This window comes from Erithacus rubecula (genome assembly GCF_903797595.1).
Source record: "Erithacus rubecula genome assembly, chromosome: 8".
NCBI classification, from domain to species: Eukaryota; Metazoa; Chordata; class Aves; order Passeriformes; family Muscicapidae; genus Erithacus; species Erithacus rubecula.
In genome coordinates, this window is record NC_136659.1 from 18956355 (window position 1) to 18981540 (window position 25186).

The 25186-nt window shown below is 35.9% G+C and overlaps 1 protein-coding gene and 1 long non-coding RNA gene across 18 annotated transcripts in view; one reads left to right on the forward strand and one right to left on the reverse strand.

Moving 5' to 3' along the window:
* Positions 1–25186, reverse strand: part of B3GALT1 (beta-1,3-galactosyltransferase 1) — a 167256-nt gene that overhangs the window by 47309 nt on the left and 94761 nt on the right. For 6 of the 17 annotated variants that reach the window (XR_013774864.1, XR_013774866.1, XM_079310784.1 and 3 more), the window contains 2 exons: positions 4122–4226; positions 3924–3975 (listed from right to left, as the gene is read on the reverse strand). The gene's annotated coding sequence lies outside the window, so the exon portion shown is untranslated. Of the gene's footprint in view, positions 1–58; positions 617–3923; positions 3976–4121; positions 4227–4384; positions 4515–25186 lie in introns of those variants that run through there. The other 11 variants (XR_013774863.1, XM_079310785.1, XM_079310788.1 and 8 more) reach the window with 6 other exon arrangements.
* Positions 1–25186, forward strand: part of LOC306804355 — a 131089-nt gene that overhangs the window by 5249 nt on the left and 100654 nt on the right. The gene's annotated exons all lie outside the window — the stretch shown is intronic.

Consider the following 25186-nt stretch of genomic DNA (forward strand, 5'->3'; position numbering starts at 1 on the left):
CTGCAGAGGGCTAACCCCACCATATGCATTCATAATAGCAATTTTAGTGTAGCTCCTCAAGTTGCCATTATGAAAACTGTACTGGGTTCATTCTTTAATACCTTGATTACAATAGATTTTTCAGTAGCAGAGAGACCAGGCACAGCCGAGTAACTTTTGCCATGCTTGTGGCATCTGGACTGCTGTTGATGACTGAGATGGTACAAAATAACCTACTGATAATGTTGAACTTGATGGTGCAGAAGTTGGAAAGGGAGGAAAGAAAAAGACATATCCCTCTGATGACTGATAAGTCCTATTTAATCCTTTCAATTTATTTTCCTATGTTTCAAAAGGCTATGTGAACACATTGTCAACATTTTCCATGTTTTCTTTGAATTAATGCAAGTAGTTGGTGTGTTGCATCTCCTGCCTTGAGGAGTCCCCTCTATTTCCTTGCCAGGTTCTCCAAGTCATCATTTGCACAAGAATGTGATTACTGTTCTGTTCTCTCCTCCCAAGTGCCATTTAATTCGAAGAGGAAATTTTGATTTTGGTAATGTAAGCTAAGGCTGTTTCAGTTTGTTTCTTTCTTGCTATTCCTTCCCTCCAAGGTTTGTATGTTTTTGAAATCAATCTTCTGGAAGAACATGAAACACCACAGACAATCACTGTGTAATGAAGTAATTTGTCAGCGAAGTATAATTCTGAAGTTTTTAGTTAATTAAATAGTAGAAAAATGCCAAAAACTGCAGCAAACCCTGCTCTTTTGAGATTAGGTTCCATCTATTTGAATCTCAGCTTTCAGTACTATGCAGATTTTCTGCATTAACAATAAAGTTTAAAAACCAAGAATGAATGAAAAGCATGTTCTGATCAGTTAACCAAAGAAAGCTGAAATCTGGTACTTAGCACCTGCCTACAAATCAGAAGTCATAGAATAAATTTTCAGCTTGTGGTCTCATAGTGTTGAGTAGTTGGAAATTAAATAATTGCTAGTGTAACTATTTAAATGCATTTTCTGTGATCTGATTTTAAAGCTCTAGCTTTAAATGATCTTCTGAATTCCTCCTTTACCATGTCCAGTGCATCCACTTAGACTTAGTTATAAGGCAGTTCATTTTGCCCTTGCTTTGAGGTAGCGCAAAGTGATCGTGGTGTTGCACTCAATCAGGACTAAGAATGAGTGATTTATTTGAAACTCTGGTAAAAGCTATTTAGGTTGAAGGCAAGCCAGTGTGAAATCAGTCTCTGAAGGCACAGACTAGGGCTGATCTAGGCTCCTAGTGCTGCTTGCTGCCATTGCAGGTTCCCTGTATTTGTGCAAATATTCTACACTTCAGGGTAGCAGTATATAGCAAACAGAGCATGTGCACTGGGTTGTGTATTTCACTCTCGGCTATGCTTTTTTGCAGGTTGTTACATATTCAGTAGCTTCAGTTTATTTTTGGCACAGAAAATGTATGTGACAAAATGGAAGGGATTTGGAGTGGTCCCTTTTTAGGTGAAGGGTAGGGAAAAGGGATACTGATGCTAATGGCTGGCAGAAAGTTGTATGTAAATTAATGTATTTTGCATTTTTCTGTGGACAGATGGTAGTTTAAGGCAATCCTAAAGGTATTTCTACCCATTAGGATTTTTGTAAAGCAGCATAGCAAGTTGTCACTTTGTACATTGTTCTAATGGGACATGGTTTTTGACTGCTGGGTTGCTGTGCAGCACTAAGACAATGTGAATTACAGCTCAGTGCTGTATCCTGGTGAATCAATGTTTACAAGTGTCTGCAGTCATACAGATTGGATTTCTGAGTGACCCTGCCTGTGAAGAATAATCATTTCAGGCATCTTAATCTCCCTTCTTTAGCACAGGTGGCTAAAAATAAAGGCCATGGTTGTGCTTAATTTTCTGAAATCCAGCTTGCAGCTTTTAACTTGGCTGGCTTCCGTAGATCCATCCAACCACGTCTTTGTCCCAGCTCAGAATGAAAATAATTTTGCTGACTCAAGTCTGTTGCAGTTCTTTGAAGGGTATTTTCCAGCTCTGAGTGGCTAAAGGGTCTTCTGTTTTGTCCTTTGCCAGTCTCTTTTGCTGATATGTAAAGAATTGCTATTTTCTCTGAGAAACAGCTTGATATGCACTTTTGCAGTGGAGAACATTAATGTCCAAATACAGCAGCTGAGGTGCACTTTGAAACTGAGGAGCCTTAACACCCACCTTGGCAGGATTGACTCAGCATATTTGAAATTTCAACCTCACTGCTGACCCTGATATTGTGTCAGTTTTGGGGTTTGAAATTTAGCCTCAGATCAAACTTGTTTCTGAAATTGTAGCTCTAACAGGAGAAGAAAGCAGGAGAATAAAATTATATTAAAAGAAAACTTATATAACATTCCTGGGAAGGAAAGGATTAGGTTGCTAAGTACTCCCCAAGCCTCTGGTTTTTGAATTATGAATAAGAAAGCAATATGAGCAGTAGCTGACTTACTGATCTCTGTCTTCACTTAAAAGTCAGAGCTCAGGCATTAATTTAGAGGCCTGAATGCTTTTTTTCACTAGAGCCTTTATAGTTCTACCATTCACAGTTAATATTGATACTCTGCAGGACAGGAAGTTTTACTAGAGAAAGAATACATCAAGGCTCATTCTGCTTTTAATAAAATTAGTAGAAGTTTAACTGTTGCTTGTAAAAGGAGGATGATTAGACCAAAAAAGATCTATGTGTTAAATATGAATCTGTATGATACAGATTTACTCACACCATTTTTAGTATATTTTAAAAAGGTTGCCTCTTATTTTCTAGGGCATTGTCTTGGTTTCAGTCTCTCCATAATGACTTTCTATTTATGGAACAGATCAAGATAAGTAGCTTGCAAATGTCTAAAAGATATGTTCTTGTGTTTTCTTGCTTTATCTTTATGCAAATGCATAATTATTAATGCTTTTTAAAGGACCATGGGAGGTATACAGACTTAATTTTTTTTTTCTGCATGGTTAATACCAGCAGTTTAGCTCTTTGCTTTCATTTGTAAGTACTTCAAACTCTGCCATAGAAAGGAAAAATTTGCTTTTATATATTTAAATACACATAAAGATTAAAAGAATTGCAATGCTCATTTTTCAGTCTCCTACATGGATCTGTAATATGAAATTTCTCTTTTGCACAGTGCTATTACCAGCACTTATTTCTGTTTTTCATCTTGAAAAGACATTGTATTTCCAACCTAAATTCTTTCTACATATTTTTAAGTTTCCTTGTATTATAAACACTTATGTATCTCAAGAGGTTATGTAGTTTATCGCTTTTGACTGAAAAAAAATTCTTCCAGGCAGTTGTACTACTGAATTTTTAGTAAAATAATGTGTGGAATTAGGAAGAAGAAGAAAAAAAGGAAATGACAAATAGAGTTACTATCACTTAGATCACAAAGTTGTGTGTTTAAATGCATGTTTATGTGCACTGCATTCTGTATGCAAGTATTGAATATTCTCTTCTGTATAAATTCAGGATCAGTTAAAGGACCTTTGTAGTTCAAATCAAATGTAATTATTCCATTTTAATTTGATGACAATAATGAAGTGGTAAATGCATAAACCAAAGTATTTAAGGTGTGTAGGTGTTCAAGGTACCACATCAGTAGAAATGAAAGGCACCATGAGCACTGAGATACTTATATTTAAAGTGTGAGCCCTTTTATAGAGTACCAGCAACCTCCATTCTTGACCTTTGACTGACCTCGTGTACCACTTCCTTAAAGATGAGATAATAATGAAAATAGCCTTTGCTTTTAATTTCCTGTAGAACAAATGGGTTTTAGTAATAGCTTTTATATTTGTGCTATGCAAAATTTTCAGTAAATTCATTTTAGTCTTTATATTTTATCTTCCTTTTTGGATTGTAAGGAGGGAGTGCTTTCTTAGGTTTTCTTTTCCTGTTAAACACTTACATTTAGTGTAAAGAGTGAAATCCAAATCTTTAATCATTAACAGGCCAAAGAACTGTTGAAGAATAAAAAAAGTCAGTCAACACAGTTTAGTAACAACTGTATAATCAAATGACATTATGTATTAGTGTGCATTTTTGCTGTTATAATGTCTATAAAATCTAAGCAATCTATAAATCATAGAATTATGTAGGTACTTACCATTTTAAAAGCAGCATCGAGTGGAATTGGTGAAAAATCCCCAGGGTGTAATCAATAATTGTTTAAAATGATGAGCCTTTATGGTATTATTTTCAAGTGCACCATCTGAAATCAGAGGAAATTTACTAACAGTTGTATATTTTGTTGAAAAAATCATTCAGACATAGATTAACCACAAAATCCATGTCTGTTGCCTTGTTCAGAATACAAGGACAGTGGTTTATTTTGCAAATATCTTTTAGCTGGGTAGCTAGGTAACTTACACTGTGCTACATGAAAAAGTTTGGATTGCATTTTGTGAAGCTGAATTCCAGTGCAATGAGTGAAGGAAACAGATGGAGTAAGAGGAGGACAGATGGGTATCAAAAAACTACAGCTGCCGTTTTCAGTACCTGTGCATTAACTGCCATAAATCAATTTATTTTCATTTGCTGGAATAGAAAAGTCATAGATTATTAAGCCAAAGCACTACAGGTCCCAGAAACACTGTATGTTGAAAGCTTCTATTTGTAGTAGCTAATAAGGGTCCTAAATGAGCTACATCTGAGAGTAAGTTTCTGTGGGAAAGAACGTCACCACCAGTCCAGTCATTCCGTTCTGCCAGGGAGATTTAAATGTCTTTCATCTCATGGGGGTGGATTAGCTGCTTATTAGTTACTGTGTTGGACAGCTTTAATATTTTCCTTGTTGCCAAGAGGTGGGCTACTGAAGTGATGCAGTGAGTGCCAAGGGACTGCTCTGCCATAAGCAGCCTGTGAGGCAGCTGAATCTGCAGAGCCCAGAATCAAGGCTAAGAGTGCAGGAGGCCACTTTCTCTGAGAAAATCAAAACACTATTACTATATATATCGATACCAGCAGCCCTTATTTGTGGCATGGCACAGCTGCTCTGTCACATATTTGACCTTGACCTGATTTGATCATCCCTGTGGTTAAACAGAAAGTTCAGCTGAGAGCCAAGTAATTTCTCTTTACCCTCACCCCACCAGTTACTGCTAGCTTGTCGCTGATACTGTTGAATTTTTATATGAACACCTGTCCATTAGAAATTGGATGGAGGCCATCCAGACAATTTACATTTATTTTAGAATATCTTGCAATTAGCAGACTCAGAAAATTGTAAAATGCAAATAAATCACCCTTGTATTAGAAATACGTGAGAAATGAAGAAATTCAGGTTGGCATGTGTAATAGCTCTCTTTCTTGCTGAATTTATATCAGGGAGTTTTATGCCTAGAGACACTGCATGAAGTTGCCACTGTATTTTGGAGCAACAGAGGCATAAGTATGAAAAGGTCTGTTACTTGAGTATCTTGGAACTGGTTTTCTGTGATATTTTTATCACAGTTACTTTTAATTTTTTTTCTATGAATACCTTGAATTAAAAATAAACATTTTAAAAAATTTTTGCAGCTTAATTTTCTAATTGAAAAAAACATTAGGGGTTAGAATCACTACTTTTTGTAACAAAACAGAACTGAAATGTGTTATTTTCTGGTCATATGTAAAAAGATTAGTAAGACTTTGGCCCTCAGTCTGTTTAATGCAGTTTCCAGCCTAATATGGTAAACCCTGAAGTTTTTACCTTTGTTAACAGTTTGTAGATTGCCTTCCCAATATTGCCTCATTCAAGGTGAGCATTGCAGTGCCAGCAGTTACCCATGCTGTGGCTGGGTTACAGTTTTCAGCCATCTACAAACCCTTCATATGATGTTCAAAATGAATCATTTCCCACTGTTAAGCAGATTTCTGTTGGGTTGGGATGTAGCCTATGAATCGGGCTAATAGTTCAGAAGGGGTGTGATGGGTTTGCCTTGGTTTCATAACTGAAGTGGAAGAGAAATCAGTGGTTGGTTTCCTCAATTAAGAAATATTAGCAATTTCAGTCCATTTTCAGAATGGACTGATTTATGCAGATTCAAGTGTTTTAGGTTTTTATTAATTTTTTTTGAGTTGAGAATCATAATAAACACAGTTGCCATTATTTTTTTCAGTGAGGCTTCTTAAAAAATTCTGTCTCTCCATAGTAGTCAAGCTGCTTCTGCTTCACTGAATTCCAAGTAAGTGTGAAGTATTTCCTTTAAGCAGGTAGGAGATAAACTGTAAACTACACAGCATTTTTAAGCTATTGATCCAAAAGAGACAGTTTAAAATCTTGACCAGGGTCAAAAGAGTGAGAAACAGTTTCTGATTTTTGTAACTCAAAAATGTGAAGGAATTAACTTATTTTAACTTATTCATTTTAAAAACATAGAATTGCTTTGCAAATTAAACTCAGACTTGTATTTACAATTTGCTGCTGTAATTCTTTTGGAAACAAACATCCTCGCAACATACAAAGTAGTGACTGTTAGAACCCTATTAAATGTAATGGCTACTAATGAGTGTGCCCTAGTGGATAACACTTCAGCCCACTGAAATCTGGCAGTGTGTAGTGTCAGGAGCATCTTGATACAAGTATGGAAGAGCAGTGTAAATATTTTGGTGTATAAAGTTAGACTCGAAGAACACTGGGAAAGGGAAAAGGCCATGCTGCTGTCAGTACTTCTCAGTAACTCTAAGAGATGTGCAATTTCATTTATGTATTTGATTTGTATTCAGCCCAGGCTAAGATTGCCTTTTCTGAAATGGCCTGATCATTATGAATTCCCTGGAGGGAATGCTTTTAGAACAGACAGCAATCTTGCACAATGCTCTTGCTGATGACAAAATCTGGGGCTTCTTGCCCTGACACACAGACTGTAAGAATGTGCATGTACTGCAGAGCAGAGGGCTCTTTCAAAGATCTCCTGGCAGACCTCAGCTATTACCTGTTGAGGACTGTTACCCATGGACTAAGGCTAATCTAAGTTGCAGCAGAGGAAAGCTCTCTTAAGTCACAACTCAAGTGCTTGGGGTAGTTTCTACCTGCTATGAAAGATGATTGCTGGTTTAAAAGTTTTGTGGAGCTCCCATCCCTGTGGGTTTGGTTACACTGTTCTGCTCAGGGAGAGTCCATACACTTTAGCTTGTCAAGGTAATACAAGGTGGCTGTGAAATGTGTGGGGCACACATGGCAAAAGGAAGGTCACAATCTCCTTACAAGTACAAATGGGAATAAATGCCCAGTATTCACTGGTTTTGGAGCATCTGTCAAGAGTTCAGTGTCCAGCATGATTCCCGTACAGGGAATTACTATTCCCAAAGAGTTGTATCTTCCTGTATTTTTGTCAGGCATTGGATCATTTCTAGTTAAGTTGAGCTTCATCCAACAGCTGAAACAAATGTATTCTGTTCACCATGTGTAGACAATATGTATGAATTAGTCTAAGAGACTGGTTAGTAAGTTAACCAAACAGCAGATTCAATTCTGTGTATGAAATTAGAATTTTATATTTAAGCTGTAAGTATCACATTTTGAGATACTGAAAACCTCTCAAATAAAATACTTTGGTTCTGCTTTGTTATTTCACTGTTAAGTACAAACGAAACTTAAATGTCAATGTATTTGTTGGTGTTAACACCATTTCTGTTGTATCTCTGGGATTTTCACTTACTAGTCTTAGTTACTTATTCCAAAATATAAAAAAATATATATATATATATGTATATATATATATATATATATAACAAGGCCTCCCTCAGGCAAGCACTTTCTCTCCTGTTCTTGTTGAGATTATTGAGATTCCAGCTTCTTTATGAGGGGAAGGATGGAAGTATAAAAGCTTGAGGCAAATTTTGAAATTTTTAAGCCATGGCTAAAGGTAGTTTTGACCACTTGGTATGGGCTTTAGTTAATGTAGGGAAAGGTTAGAGGAGGTGGTTAGGTCCATACAATGAAAAATAAACGTAGACAGATAAGAATATAATGAAGAAAAGTATAAATGGAAGTATAAAGACACTTAGACTGAAGACAGAACAGTGATTATTATAGATAGCATAGCAAAAAAACCAAAGGAACACATAGGAAAAAAATGCAAATGGAAAAGGGTTGAGAGGTTTTCTGAAGATGACAGCTCCCCCACTTCTTTTGTTCCAAACTCTGATTCCATGATCCTCCACATTTTTTTAAATTTCTCACTAAGTAGTTGCATGAAAAAATTACAGCAACTAATCAGAAAACATGGAATGTCAAGATTTTTGTGAGAGGGAATGTAGGGGCACTATCCAGAAAGATTTTGTAGAACTCTGAGGAAACAGGATGGAGAGTCTGAAGATATTTTAGTATTAGGTCTGACAGTCAAGTGTTAATAATTTAGTGTTAGAAACGGGAATCAAAGCTCCTTTTTGTCTGTATATGGTTAGTAAGGACCACCTGTGAATGAGATAGTTTTTAAAATATCCAATTCTGAATATTAGGCAATACTTTTTTCCTGCCTTTAGACAATTATATTAGCAGAATAATAACTTACGTTGTTTTTCCTTGGATGCTTTAAAAATTATAAAATTTCCTACAAATACAAAATACTGGCTACAGACACAAATAAGAAAGTGTTAAGAAAACAGCTTTGTAAGGAACCTAATTTTTTGATGATGAATGTTCTGCAGAATGGCTATCATGATATGTCCTCTTACTTAGCAATAGGAGAGGGACGTAAAACTAAATATCTCATCAGAATGATGAAGATCATGTTTAAGGCACATTCATTTTCCCCAGCCCTTTCTTTTTTTCCTTCAGTCATCCAGCTTGCTAAAGAATTTATCACTGCCAAGGATGTCTAGTATATGACTTATTTCGTGCTAGTTTTCTTTCACTGATATTTGTGTGACCTTATTCCCTTGACTCCATCCTAAAGGAAAGGTGGAAGATCATATGCCATTGTATGCCCTTGCATTGGAAAGTAGCTGTTCCAATGCTTGGTTTTTGCCATGCATTTACTCAAGCCAGAGTAGTTCAGTAAAATTCAGCAGTAATATTTTAAAGCAAGCATAAACCTGTTATGACCACTGTCATAATCTTAAAGCTAAGGACTTATGAACTGTTGAGGAAGAAGTAAAAGCTAGTGGCTGTCCTTAAAAGCTTTTAGAATGAAATGTTTTGTTCTTTCTACTTTCTGTAGCTGTTTCTGTAAACCTAGAATTGTATCTCAAGTGTTGGTTTGTTCTGATGGTATTTCCATTTGGAAATGTCAAGTATTTCAGGAGCAATTTTATTCCTAGAAGATCTTGAATTGCAGCCTGTTTAAGCAAATATTTTCCTTGCGAAGCTGCATGGAATACCAAATATATGCCATTCTAAACTTTAAATATATTTTTTAAAAGCTTCTATTAAAATATGGGCTCAGAGTTGGGGTTTTTTCCTAACTTAAATTAATCTAAACTAATCTAATAGAGTATGTGTGTGTCTTACATGATAATGTAAGTCTTGACAAATCCAACTATACATAACCATTTCTTTTGTAATGACTGTTACGTATTGCAAGTAGGGCATGCTGCCTGAGATGAAGTGGTTGCTTCTTCCTTGAGTAGCAGCAGCAGAATTTTGACTGCTTTTAAAATAGGTACTCAAATTGCAAAGTTCATGGCATCCTCACTAAACTGAAGCTCTTCTGTGTTTAGGTGAAATAATGACCAAGATCTAGTCCTGCAGCTATAATTATTTGAGTTATTTTTGCTTTGTGCTGAAGTCGGCAAAAATTTATCACAGGTCAGGTACTTAAAACTGGCTTTTTATATTTGTTGAGTGCTGTAATTGCATATCAGCTTGACTTAAAATCATGTTTCTGACATCTTGCTAAATTTCTATCTGTTTTATATGCAGTGACAAAGGCCGCGTATATTTTAAACACAGACTTATCATAATATTTTACAGTCTCATTAATACTTTTGGCCAGTGTGATGTACAGTTTCATCTTTTCCTTAATGCATTTCCATTTTCCCTATATTGCCTACACATACTGAATTTAGAGGAGACTTTACTTCACAAAGTGTCTGCTTTTGTTACAGTCATTTTGCACTTCTTTCATCATTATTGCATGAGATTTGTATTGAGTATATAATTTAGCTTGCTTCTTGCTCTGTGTTCAATCAAAACATGAATCTTCTGCCATAACACTTTCACAAAAGGATAAAAAAGCACTTAAACAGGATAAGGGTTTCAGCATGGTGTGCCAATGTGAAACGTTGTACTTGTGTATTCAGGTTTGAATTCCTTGGAGCTTGGCAGCGTCTTAAGTTTCTTAAATGGCTGATGACTATTTGGTTGTTTATGTGAAGGATTTCCGGACTTCTGCCTGCAGTTCATAATACAAAAGCTTCTGGCACTGTTAAGACCCTTTTCGTGCTGGCTGGAAGTCCCAAGGCAGAACAGGCAGGGAGTCAAAATTGCTGCAACAGACGTGAAATCCTGGCTATGCTGACTTCAGTGGGAGTTTTGCTGTAGTTGACTGCGGGCCAAAGCTTTAATCCAGAAGTAGTACTCCCTTGTTGATAATCCTAGTGTATGCCCTAGGGAAACTTTTGCTTCGTTGCTGCCACCCAGACTATGTCTGTATGTGCAGAGAAGATATAAGTCTCTTGTGGTGTCACACTGTGCCTTTCACATTTGCAGCACTTCTGGGAATGAAATTGGGACAGAGGAGAAAAAAAACCTTAAGTGTGGACACATGGTGTCTTATTGCTTGTGCCTGAGCCTGAGTCATTCCCAGGAACATGGATCAAGCACTCTGACCTGAGCAAGATTAGCTTCTTGAGACTGCAAAGGAGGGAGTCATCAACAATTGCAGCCAATGTGTCTCCCAGTCCCCACTTCTGCATTTGCAGATTATCCCTTTAGCGACGCTTTTGGTATGTGAAGCAACAGAATGTTCATTTATTCAGTCCTGCTTAGCCCATGCAGACTGAGTTATCCATGTAAATGTGATCTATTCTCAGAGATGCTTCATCAATTTTTATGTTAAATGACAGCAGCAAATGGGAAGTGTTTGATGCTTTTTTAGTTATGAGAAAGGTGTGTGAAGCAGAACATCAGAATTTGCGTTTAATCCGTGCTGATTGAAAGAGGAAATGGTTTCAAGTTGTGCCAGGGGAGGTTTAGATTGGAAATGAGGAAAAAAATCTTCACCAAAAGAGTTATCTAGCACTGAAACAGGCTGTCCACTTAGGTGGTTGAGTCAATACCCATGGAAACAAGTAAAATATGGAGATGTGGCACTTAAGGAAAGGTTTAGTGGTGGACTTGGCAATGATAGGCTGATGGTTAAACTTGATGATCTTAAAGTTTTGGGGTTTTTATGATATTGAAAATAACTCCTTGTTCTTTGGGAAAATACATGTTATTTCTATCATGTGAAAGTGTTCCCATTAGAAATATTCTCAAGTTGTTTTGAAAGTATTTGTTCTCTTATGCATCTGGTCTAACCTGTGATTTTGCTGCTTTGTGAAATAGTCAGAGACTTTCAAAATTCAGAATCATTTAGACTTGTAAATAATGTTCATCCTATCAAGTACAAAATAATAAACCATTACTGCTTCAGAGTACTGGAAGTAAAAATAATCTTTGCTATGTGTTGCTGTCTTAAATCTTCATTTAAAAAAAATTAGCAAAATAATTACATGCATTTTAGGGAGTTTTTTAGGAGTTGATGTTTGCTGCCTATCTTTATATATCTCAAATGTATGAAAAGAAATTGCTTCCATGGTACCAGAAATTAAGTTCAAAGCTTATTTACACTGCTAACAGTTATTAATTTCATACTGAAGGTGGAACTCCGTATTTTTATCTGTAATGAACTGAGAAGGCTTGTTAACTTCAAAGCATTGCTACAGTGACTTATCCCATATGAATGAGAATTTATAGACACAATACATGTATCCACTATGCTTAAACAAGCCTTGTGATAATTTTGCAAAAAATTAAAATAAACAAACAATTTTGCTATAGTTAGTTTCACAGAAAATTGGCACATTCATTCTGTTACTTCATTCTTCACAGAACTTATTTCCTTTCTACAAAGATCATAGGCATTGGCTGCCCAAAGAGCACTTGCATGTTGGGTAATCATAATCTTGGGGTCTGAATGTGAGATGCTGTGCTAGCTGAGCATTATGTTAGATTTAGATCTTAATCAGTCCCTTCAACTAGACTTGAATCTTTGATTTCTTACAAAATTCCATTCCTTCGTAGAATTTAAGTATTAATGATGTAAATAAAATATTTTTGCATTATACAGAACAATTAGGTGTGTACTAACATGAAAGATGTTTTCTGAGATAATGTTTCTGGATTCTGAAATCTTTAGGGTTTATTTTGGGAGGAGAAATTGACTGTTTTATTTTATCTGTAGTTTATAGAAAAGGTTGGTCTTTGTGACAACATCCTTCCAGGAAATAGTTTTTGCTTAGGGTATAAGACCTCTTTTTCGGATATGTCCTTCTATGGCTTTTGTTATTATATATTTTCTAATCTTGCTTTTTTTTTTTCCCCCTCAAGATTTATCTGCTTATCACTAATTCCTTTCTGAGCATCTTGCATTGTATAATAACACTTTAAATCTCATTAGCAAGACACTGGATATTTCTTCAGAATAATTCATCACATTTTTACTGTGATGACCAGAGGATAAAGCAGTTGTTGTTCCAAACTAATTTAACTCATTCTACATCTCTCTGCATGTCAATTCGGATTTCACATGCCTACTCCTTGAGCTACCTGTATTAATTTAATTTTTGTATGACAAAGCACTGTATACTTCTATGCAGGTCTGTAAATAGAAAGCAATAAGCTAACATCTTTCACCTGTATCAAATGTATTTCATACCCTTTTTTTTTGTATACTTGCTATTAAACTTCTGTCTCTTTATATGTATTGCCTATCTGCATTTCCCATGTCCCTCTGCCCCTTTTCTGTCAATTGACAGTTTTCAGCTGCAGATGAAGTGTAATACCTCTTCTACCTTTGTGCTGATGGGTTCACGCACACATTGCAGACAATTTCTCTGCTATAGTATATAAAATAAACTGTCTGCAGCCACATATTTGCTTTTACACATACACAGTACTGCTTCTTTCAAGCAATATGTCTATATATATGGCCAAAGTTGAGGCTCTGACTAAAATCTGTCTCTGAAATGAAGACAAGGCTAAAAACCCAGAAAACAATGGTAGGCTGAGATCACTGTCAACTCAAAGCTTTCAATAACCTAATCAGGCCATTTACTATACAGCAGTATCTAAGATATTCTCAGTGTCCATGTTATACTTGTGCATGGAAATTGTCCTATGTTTATAAAACTCAAATAGACATTCATGTAGTCTTCTTCACCTGCATGGAACTGGTCTCCTGGGATTGAAGACTGCTATCAGACTGACATATAGCTGCCTGTCCATCAGGGCAAATTGCACTTATTGCTCTGGGATACTCAGCAAGCTGCTTTTGTTTTACTCACATTGCATGCTACTGTACCTTGTCCTTGAACCTTGGATATCATCCCTGATCTTTAGCCCTTGATTTAGCCTCAGATTCCTGCTCTTACTCCTAGAGCTCCCACTTGCAGTCTTGCTCTGGGTTTTGTTCACTTAGCTCCCTTACTGGCAATACTCCTATTTCTCATCCTCTAGCATTCCATATTTGTCCAGTTCTTGACTTAAGATGATCTTAAATAGATATCACATCTACTAAACAAAACAAGAAGTTGAGCAGAGACTTTGATGAAATATCTGTATAAGTAATTTAGCACTTTCTTTAGGTTATTGTTGTAAGCTATTCTGTCAATTCCTGTTAATGATGCCTAATCATTCAGTTTTTTTATAACTTCATGTATTTTTGCCTTAAAAAAATAATCTGTAAGCCCTGTAATACCTAAAAGTGCCCTTTTAATTTACAACCAAAAGAGATTAAGACGTGCTTAAACGTTTGATTGAAGGATTTATAAACCTAAGACAAATACCTTGCAAGTAGTATGAAATTTTTAAGAATAACAAATGATGGTGACAATATGGTCTGTTACACCAAAAAAAGTGACAAGATTTATAAATCCAAGTAAAGAGTTACAGAGAAGTAAGGAAAGGAGTACATACTTTTGAGTGTCAGCAGAAATAGCCAATGCATTTAATTTTGAATTTTATTCTCATTTAGCAATACATGTAAGTAAAGATGTGTCTCTGTCTTGTTTTAAAATGAAAATGTGTCAATATTAAAAAAAGTTGATATCATATGAGAGGATGAAGAAAAAGACAACAAACAAATTCTCAGTGGCAAGGTAAATCAATATTCCCTCAACAGGTAACAATCAGATATTTAGGGATACTAGATCACTTCTTGTGTATCTGTCCTTTTTTTGTTTCCTTCTTCACACGTTAGGCAAAATCCTATATAAGTTGGAGGCAAGAATACTCAACTGCAGAATCACTTTCTAGTTGCAAACATCACCGTGGCTGCTTTTGATAATTTAATTCATGGCATTCTTCAGTATTGCCAATGAAGGTGATAACAGAGCATTGCAAAGCCTGGCAGCATACAGTATATTGTACAGTATCAGTATGGATACAGTGCTCAGGTCTATCTTCAGAAACGTATCTCCCTGCAGATTCTGATTCTTTAAATTTATCTGTGAGATTAGGGTCTCGTGGGCACTGCCACACTAACTTCTAATCTGTAGGACTGAAGTGCGAGATCATAATCTAAACAAAGAGGAAACATAAAACCTAACTCACCTTAGTTTAGGGCCTGTTTTTGTTTTAATACTTCAGTATTTTAATGACTGAATTTTTGTGTGTGTCTTGCTGAGATCTAGCGTTTACTCTAGGCCTGTTTTGTGTAACAGCATGCTGTATCACTAATTGCTATTCTTGATGGGTTTTTCACTTCCTATTTTTCAGAAGCTGTTTGAATGCCAAATAGTAGCAATCATCTGTCAGATAATAGATAAGAATCTGGGATTGTAACTAAGTGTAGCTATAGTACATGCACTTAAATACTAATTAAACTACACTGACTCCAAGGTCATCATCTGACTGATTATACTAGACTTAAATTGTGAACAGATCTTTTCAATATAAAATTTTTTCATTCCTGATTTTCATCTTGCAGAGAAAATAACTAAGTAGCTCTTATTCTAAAGAGAATTTTTGTCTCAAAATTCTTACAACACAAACAAAGCCTTTTGAAAAATTTGATCTTCCACCATTGTAATGCTATTTGAAATTCTTCTTGTGTTATTTTGCAAAGTCTTTCATTAGTTTTATGAGGATTTTTTATAAAAGGTGTATGTTAGATGTAAGGCAGGAAACAAAGCTATATTTACAGTTCCCAGAACTTCTCATTGTAACAATTTTCATTCAGTTGCTAGGAGCTTAGCCAAACTTCTAAAGTATTTGGGCTGAAATGTGTTGTGTTAGGATATGGACTTTAATTATGTGAGAGCACACTGTTCTTCTGCACCTCTTTCCCTGCCTGCCTTATTCAGGCCACAAGATGGATAATGCTGATTTAACAGACAGTTTGCAAATATGTAATTTAAAGATGTGCTTCATTTGGTTTGTGGCCCTCTGGCTCATTGCAGCATTCAAATCTTTCTCTGAATATGACACTGCTGTTTTTCTCGTAAGACTGATGGGCTCCATCAAAACTACAAATGTTAGTGTCTACATTTTATAATACTCTTGTGGAATGAGTGTTTACTATTATTTGTGTTTTACAGCATGCTATGGCACAGTAATATATCTTCAAAGCACAGACCAGGTTGAATGACTAATGTGAAATACTCATTACCTAATTTCTCAAAGAACACAATTTTGAATATTTGTCCAGAGCTGGAGTTTTTAATACTAGCAAGTCAATTCACTTAACTTGTACCTATGATTCTTAAAACTTCTGCAAACCTAAGTCTTTGTGTGCCAGACTGTGTGCTCAGAATACACAGCAGTTTTGACTGCAGTGGCAGGAAGCAGTGGCAAAAGTTCAGTTCTCTGCTCTACTTTCTTTAGCATAAGACCTAGACATTTTTCATTTCTGTAGCAAAAGAAAGTGGGATTACAAACATCAAGGTCATTCTCTACACAGCTGACTTTCATCCTCGGAATCTCATCTTTTCTGTGCACTTCAGTGACAAGATTTTTCTTTTTAAAATATAAAGTGCTGAGTCTTGATATTTTGCAGATAAGTAGGAGTTGGCAAGACATGTTTAATTTTCAATCTTGTGCCATAGAAGAAGCAATTTTATTTAAGCAATATGGAAATCTTTCTCATAATCTTTTTTCTGGAGTTCAGCTTAAAACTCCCATAGGCATTTTTACTTCAGTCACTTGCAAAATGCTCATACCTGGGATCTAGATGAAGAGCAGCCCATACCATTTTTTGTTTTAAGGTTATATCAATATTTCAGGTGCTCATTGAGATACACTGGATTGACTTAATGACCTAATTTCAGAGTTCTTATCTGGTGATATCTTCAACACATCTTTACTAAAAAGTGATTTGATGATAGAAGCTGGAAATTTCTGAGTAAATGGACTTTTTTTTCTTGTTCTCCTGAAAGCAATCAGCCTAATTTGAAAAACTTTGAAATACAGAGCCAAGAGTTTCTTTTACAAGGTGGAAAAGTGGACAGGCACACACTCTGGGGCTAAAAGTCTGGGTATGAGGGACTCTGCTGCTGAGACTGTTCAACCACTCATGACCATGTGGTCCCACCCTGATGTGTCAGAGGACAGCTCTCCCAACTGTACTGCTGAAATGTATACTGTACTGACATAGGCATACTGACTTGGGAAAACAGTTTTCTTCTGGAGAGTTATTTTTAACCTGGATCAGTTCATGACATAGTTTATAGCAGAATTTCACAAGCATTTACAGTGCTTCAAAGGAAAGGCAGGAACTTCTTAAGCCAGCTTTTCTCAGAAGTCGATTGAATGTGGAATTACGAGTAAAGCATTGCAGTATGACACCCAATTAACATCCTAAATCCTGTCTGTTTGTGTGGTTAGTTACAAATACTGTCAGTTCAGGTCAGGATTAGCATTTTGTCTTCTCCAAACCAACTTAGATGCAATCTGTTTTTATTGCAGAAAAACTGAGCTATCTTTCTCAGCTTTTATGTATAAAATGGAAAAGGATGGAGATCAGACATTGAATAAATCCAGAGTCAGAATGCTACTGCTGCTGTTGCTTGGTTTGTTTTTCTGAACAGAACAGTACAGTAAGGGACATAAAACCAGGCACACAAGATAGTATATTAATTTAAATTAAGCTTCAGGGAAATGACTATCAAGAACAAAATGAAGAATTTTTATGCCTTGTCATTGGGACAGTATGATCAGGTATGATTCAACTGAAAGGAAATCTGATCCGTGAGATAAAAATTCGAAAACCAGTGTGTTTTGGTTTTTGGAAGTCTTCATAATATACCTAATTCATTTTTTAATGTCCCACAAGGCTTGATAATAAGGCTGCACCCTGCACTTCATTATGAACTGCAATGTAGAGAGGTGTGATCATGAGCAGAATATTAGTTTCTTTGCAAGTAAACTGAGCCTTTTATCTTTAGAACCTGGCATTTCTATATTAATAGGTGGGTACAGTGGATAGGTGAAAAGACTTCTGTTGCCTTTTATTTTAGGAAATAATCAATTCTTTTGGGAAATCTGAATGGCTAATTTATTTTGTTCATTTGTATCTCAAATGGCTTTTGCCTGATTAATCTGTGCCTGATTAATGCATCTCTAGGTCACTGGGGAAAGGGACTACAAGTAAGTACAAAGGTTGTTCTAAACATTAAGTATCAGTAGGAAGCAAAGATTGGAGATCCTGCTTGTGTTAGACAGAATGAACAGTTTTCTTTTATTCTTTAAATGGCAGTGTGGAAAGATGTCTGGTTGTAAAATTACAGGAAACAGAGAAGTTGTATTCCTATTCTAACAGAAGTTATAACAGTATGGAAATTACAGAGTAAAATACAGTTGTTGCTCCCTGGATGCCATGTGGTTGGCATGCTTGAGACCTACTCCACAATGATTCCCCACTCCCACAGTGTGCATCCAGAGCATCTGCTAAAGGGGATGAAGTGGAGAGTGGAGCAGAGTGGGGGCACTGTGGCCAGGCCTGTTGAAGTCCTTGCAGGGAAGGGAATTCAATGGTACTTTGCAGCTGAGAAGGTACATAGCACCTGTCAGCCAGGGGAGAGAGGGGAGATGTCCTGCTGCTGAGCCAGCAACTGTGGTGAAATCCCTCTCCTTAGATGAACTTTGTTCATTATAGCCTAATTGTAATATCAACACACCTCCACCCCAAAGTGCTCCCAAGGTACAACCACCCCTGTCTGGGAATGTGTTGTATATTTTTTTTGAAAGGGAAGTGAGAGAATTTTGCACCAATCAGTAAAAAAAGGTAGCTATGGCTAAAGTCACTCAAGCACCACCTAAACAACAAGAAATTATATCAAAGTAAGCTGAGAATGGGGGAAAAGTTAGGTAAGCCTCCATCATAACTCTTGGCATCAGTCAACAGGCTGAATCTGTTTTCTCACTGATAGGGATGCCAATTGGGTAAGAACCATCCTCTATATGTGCTAAATACTTTCATTGGTGATTAAAACTTGTCTGTATATTTCTTTGCATATGTTTTTGCAGTCAGATATTATCACTGAAAATCCTGAAACCTTAACTTGTCACAATTTTTATTAATAGTGTTATTCTGTCAACTGCTGGTGTGAGTCCTTCACAGGCACTGGCGGTCACTGGGGGTAACATACACAAATAAAGAGGAGCACTCACTAAGGGGTCATAAAGTAGAAGCACCTGCTAAAGGGTTTCCCTGAATAAGTCAGTCAAGCTACCCTCCAATCCAGCAGGACTCTCAGTGAAGGCTCTCCCTAAGAGAACACTGACAGATGGGCTGGGCACAAGGATCTCAGCTTTCCTGGGGTGCTGACAGACAAATACAAAGAGTGAAGTAAAGGAAAGGGTAAAGGAAATCTCTCCTTTTCATGTGACATGGTGCTATAATCTGTAGTTTATTACAGCTAAATAGAGATGGTGATACCAAAGAATAAGTCAGCAAATCATACTGAACTGCACCCTGAAGCAACTGTTTTACTAACAATGTACTTTAAACTATCATTCAGAATTTTTGCTATTTTTCAATTTTATGCAACTACTTAGTTTTGTAAAACTTCACTGTTTTGTTTCATATTCATCACTGGTCAGTTTTTGTATTAATATAACCATACCCTTCATAAATCATAGAATAGTTCAGGTTAAAAGGGATCCCTAATTTTAAACCCCCCCTATATATATATGTAGATTAAAACTATTAAAATAAGCCTCCTTGCACATTTAGATAAACCCATTACTGAAGGTGAAAGAGAGGGAGAACCTAATTACTCTTTCTCAGTAACAACTTTCATGAGACTGCCTGAAGACTCTAATCAAATGAAGAGATTTTGTCCTGCTGAGCAGCTGTCAGTAAGAAGGTTCTAAACTAATATTAAATGCCTTTCAGCAAAATATTGTCTGCATCTGAATAAGAATTTTTATTTTCTGTACAATATTGTAATAAGGAGTATTTCTCGAGAAGTAATCCTTCAGCAGCATTTGAAATCATTCAGTAGATTCCCAAAAGGAAAAAGAAATAATTTAGGCAATGTAGAGTTGCAAGGTGACACACAATTATAGACCTGCAGCAGTGTCAGCCAGTTAGATATTAATTTTTGTCAACTTCATGGAGCTTGCATTAATGCTCAGGAAAGAAGACTGCAAAATTGAAAACATATAACTGGTTGCAAAACTACTTTTATAACCCAAGGAAAAATAACTCTATCCTGGAAGATTAAAGTCCCAAATGTCTGAGATACATAATAAATAAAATACAACTCTTTTTTCCAGTGAAGCATGCACATTAATTCTGTGTGTATTCTTCACCAGCCATTGGAAGTAAGCGTGGTGGAATTTTCTTACTATAATCAATGTCAGTTATCTACATCTCTATGGCAGTACTATTGCTGGCTTGCTAAAAGGTTTTTGAAGAACTGCTGACAGATACAGATTGTTCTGATGAACCTATTCTGGCAACACAGAGAAAAACACACCTCTAGGAGGTTCAATTCACTGAACCACTAGAATTTATTTCACAAGTAGCAGTTTTCCCTTCTAACTCCTGTATTTCTAAAGAGAACCATAAGTAGGAACAAAGGGATAAAATCCAGGATATGTACTTTACTTTTAATACTTTTTCTCCACTGCCTGATGACCTAAAGTAGTCAGCAAATGCACCTGCAGAAGTCTAAGCCAATAGACCATCAGCTACCCTCATGTATAAAGTATTTGGAAAGGAGATATAAGGTCTGTCATCGTGTGACCAAATAGCTGTATTTGTACTTGAAATTACTGTGGTTGTTTTTCTTTTAAAGAACAACCATATTAAAGTACTTTAAACATTTTTCTTGATCTTACACAGGCACGCACAATGGATTTTTTTTTTTTTTTTGCTTAAATAGCAAAATTGATATGTCTCTTCATAGCATCTCAAAAATTCATTGCAAGATTCACTGGCACTCACAGTGTCTTAAAAATGTGGTATGAACATTAAATTCAATGACAGCACAATCTAAAGTGAAGTTGCTGTAGTGGTACCTTGGTATTGCTCAGGAGCTGACATCAAAATTGAGTTAAAGACACCTATGTTAGACAAGAAGCTTCCTTAATGAAGCTGCAAAAATTCTGAATTCTCAGAAATTGCAGCAAAATGCACAGAACACTTTATAATGTAGCTTTCACTAGCAGCATGTAGTTTCTTAACTGTGGCTAGCTCAATGACATGAAATGTATTACAGGTCCCTGTGGGATGCTGTGTGTGCTACTGTCTGTGGCTTCATCCTCACCAAGATAAGGCATAAGAAAGGGAAAAATCTCAGCTCCTAACCTGGAAGGGAAAAGACCCAGAAATTGTCTACATGTAATATACCTCTGAAGAGATAATAAATATAATAAATATAATAAATAAAAGAGATAATGTAACTAGTGCATAGATTTCCAGCTGGAAAAATGTGTTAACTGTTAGGAGATGTGAGGAGTGATGACACTAGAATAATTATTCGTATTATTGGGGGAGAGATAATGGCTACAAAATGTGTAAAATGTGCAAAATTAATAAAAAAAAATCTCTAAATATTTTGGACAGAAAAAAAAACCAAACAAATTTTTCCCTTTTTTTCTCATGTGTTTTTTCCTCCCTCTCATTCAAATGTATCCTAATTATGGTATTTTTCCACTATTCTGAATTTGTATTGTGCTTCAAATGCTTTTTTATTCTAAACTACTTTTCCCACTGCACTATTCCCATTTTGTAAATAAGACTGGCACTAACACAAAGATCAAAAGCACTGTTTAGAGAATGAAATTAGCAATTCCATGAGAAAATACGAGATCTTCCCTGGAAAGGAAGATATGGCAAAATTGTCACAGTATCCACTAGTGAAAATGGAGCAAAATTTTTCAAATTTTTTTTTCCTTTGTACATTTTTAAAGAGTTGTTCCCAAAGAGACAAATTCTGAATAGTTTATTTAAAATCCAGTGGAACTATTAATTCTAGCAATCATTGAATTTTGAATCACACCGTTGCTAGTATTAATAGTATTATGCCTTTGATTAAATAAACCATCAAGGGGTGAGTCAGTGTAAAATTCATCCCTCTGCAGAAAGATTTTTGTGAGTTGATGTGTCATTTTGATATTATTACAATTCTAATTTTTAGTGCTACAGTACTGAGCAGTAATTTGATGTGCATTGCTGAGTGACTGTGTGCAGTTGGGCAAGTATTTTGCACCTCTCAAATTTGTGAAGGAGCTCTGAAATGCTACTGCCTTTAAACAATTGCAGGTCTCATAATCATTGCCTGTCTCTCAATACCTGGTGTTTACCTTTAAGTCCCAGCTGCTAAATGAACGTTTTCAAAAAATTGTTAGGTCCTTCAGACTGCAGGAAATCTGAAGACATGATCAAATGTATGCCAAGTCTCAAAAGTCTGTAATAAAATCAGAAAAACAAAGTGAAAAGGCTTTAGGTTCTTGGCATGTGATGGGAATCTCTACAAATACTTGGAGGTTGGTAATGTGAAAATTCTGGGGCTCTGGAAGAGGTGTGTGAAATGTAAAGTGTAGACTTTCATTTTCTATAATTCCCTTTTCCTCTTCTCAGTAAAACTCCAGCCATTTTAGAGTCACCCTGCAAGGATGTAGCAATTAAATAAATGATTGCTATATTGTTTCAGGCAGTGCTTGGAATACTTGGAAAAACTTGAGTACAAGAAAAATACAAAAAAAAGCATCTACTTTTGCCACTATGGTGTTCCTTATCTTCTTGTTCAGTCATTTTAGCAGGTCAGTAATTGAGATCATACTATGTTTTCTTGGTAGGCTTAGTTGGTCCTGAATATAACCCCCAATATTTATACAGATTTAAAAATTCAGTTTTTTCATGCTGTTTGCTTTTAATGAATGTTTTAGCAAAGGAACTTTACAAGAGTGTTCATGGAAGAATATAATTTAAGTTTGTTCTTGAGAGGAGGGTACTTGGAGAACTCATACTGGTTATAAGAATAATGTTCAGGCAAACACTGAATAAAGTCTAGTACATGGCTTAATTAGTTTCACAGACTAAATTTTGAATAATAAACATTCACAATGGGATTGAGCTACAAAAGAGGAACTGTTTGCTGAAATTATTCAGCAAACAGTTGTAATGAATAATAAATATGAGAAAATTGTGATCCACTCATAGAAATTTCATTAGTAAGTAAAAAAGGCAAAAAAATATGAAGTAAATGATGAATGGTAAGTAAATTATTAATAATTATTTCCACAAATTTACTGTTGAGATCATGTGCTGACTTTAAATCAGTGTAGGTATGTGTTTTCTTCTCATTGGTTTTGTGTTAAGATGACAGGTTCTGAGTTCAAAATGCAGATACTGCTCACAAGAGTAATGAACTCTAGTAAATCTTAAATCCTAAGCACCATACTGTTCTAAATGCATTTATCAAAAATAAATGAAAGGGTGTATTTGCCTTCAAGCATATAAAAATGCTGGTGATGTGCTGGGCTATTTGTGTGCCTGTAGGTAAGCATATCCCCAGGTGTGTGCTGGATCCTGGGCTGGATTGCCCACAGGTAGTGGGACAGGCTGAGCAGTCACAGCTCATGTGTGAGTAGAGCATGGCCCAAGTTCTCATTTCTGAAACACCACATGAAGTGAGGTGCCAGTTTCTGGTAGTAACAGCTGCATGTTTCACTGCTTTAACAAGAGGGGTTTAGAGCTCCCATTTTCACAGAATGTCACAATGGTTCAAGCTGGAAGGGGTCTCTGGAGGTCAAGAGGTCCAACCTCAGGGCCACCTAGAGCTCTTTCCACTGACCACATCCAGACTGGTTTTGGCTGTTTCCAAGGACAGGTCTACTTTCAGTGCAGTTGGGCTTTCATGCCAAAGAGTGAATGGTGCTGCTGGATCACCATCCTTGGTGGATCCCTAACAATCATAAGTGGTTATATCCTACTTACATGCTAGAGAGTGAATGTGTTGATATTTATTGGTTGAAGACCATTCAAGGGAAAATGGAACTTCAGTACTATAGGAAGTTTCTTTAGGCTTTCTTGGCTTTTAATTAGTTACCTGTAAATGGAATGAGTACACACCTGTGGTGCAATGATTTCTCATTATTTATAAAGTTTTTGGGAGAAATAATTCTGAAAATCAAGAACATATATATATGTAAGTATTTATTACACTAAAACACACTTTTAAGCAGAACAGTAGAATTTCATTACTTGAGTCATGCTGCACTTAAGTAAATAAAAAGGGTGGTTTTTTCCATGGCAACGTTTATCAGTAAAAATTATTTCTAACATGTCTTACTGGAATAAACTATTCAGGAATTGTTGTTCTATAAAAATGAATGAATTGTAAAATAATGTTCCTTGGGAAATTCACAGGACTTATAGTTTGTGAATCCATAAATTTGTCTGTGATTATGAATAACTGGTAGATTTTTGTGCTTTTCTCACATTTTTATATTCAATAAAGCCAATATGCAGTTTTGAGACAGTATTTCTTCCCACATGGTACAAGGAGGCATGCTGGTTTTGTAACTGACTGTATTACTTTCAGATCCCAATTTGTATACCATTGAGAATAAAATGTGATATTAACCATACATCTATATCACACTTTTAGAGAGAGTGATGAATGATAAAGTTTACCACATGTCCCTGAGAACTACTTTTTCTCAAATTCCAGAAGCATTTATTGCATTCCAGTTCCTGAAAAGCTTTTTTGAAAGGTTTACTTTCTTATATTTATTTATAACTTCCTATTTTTAAGATAGTTTAGATTTCTAGATTAATGTATTCTACGTCTAAGCTTTGTATTTCACATTTCTACAGTTTTTAAGAAGGAAATAGCAGTATTACTTCAGATCTTACTGTGCCTTCTTACTGCTGTTATGCCTGTGAATGTTATACCAGGGCTGGATGAATTTGGTGTTTAATAGGAAGGACACACATTATTAGTGAACTAGAATGCTATCCCTGAAAAAACTGTTCCATTACTTTTCATCTCTGGCAATGATCAAAATTTCTTTCTTCTAATGGCAAATCTTTTGCACAGAAACCTAGTACACAATGTTAATTACAAGATCAGGTTCTGAAATATACATAGAATGTGTGAACAGGCAGCTATAAACTCTACACTTTTAAACATGTATGACCAGAAAAAAAAAAAAAAGGCTTAAATTTAATGTATTCCTGGACCCAGTCCACTGTTAGGAGCATGAGAAACAATCGAACAATCATCTCTTTTGACTGCAACAAAGAATGAGGTAAAAGCTTTTCAATTCTGGGTAACAGAAACTGATGTCTTGAGTGCCTAGTGAGTTTTCTCATCTGCTAATTCCCAAGTGCTGATCTTTTCTCTGTTGAACTATAACATTCTTACACAGAACAGAAAGAAGGTGGATGAACTTAACACCAATTTTGCCTCAGTCCACAACTATATCTGATGGTGTTTTTTCAGAAAATCTTAAGATAACATCTTAAATTTCTTGGCAGTTAGAGAACTTTTTCTGTTATTCTTTGAGATAGTCATCCTTGTTTCTGAATA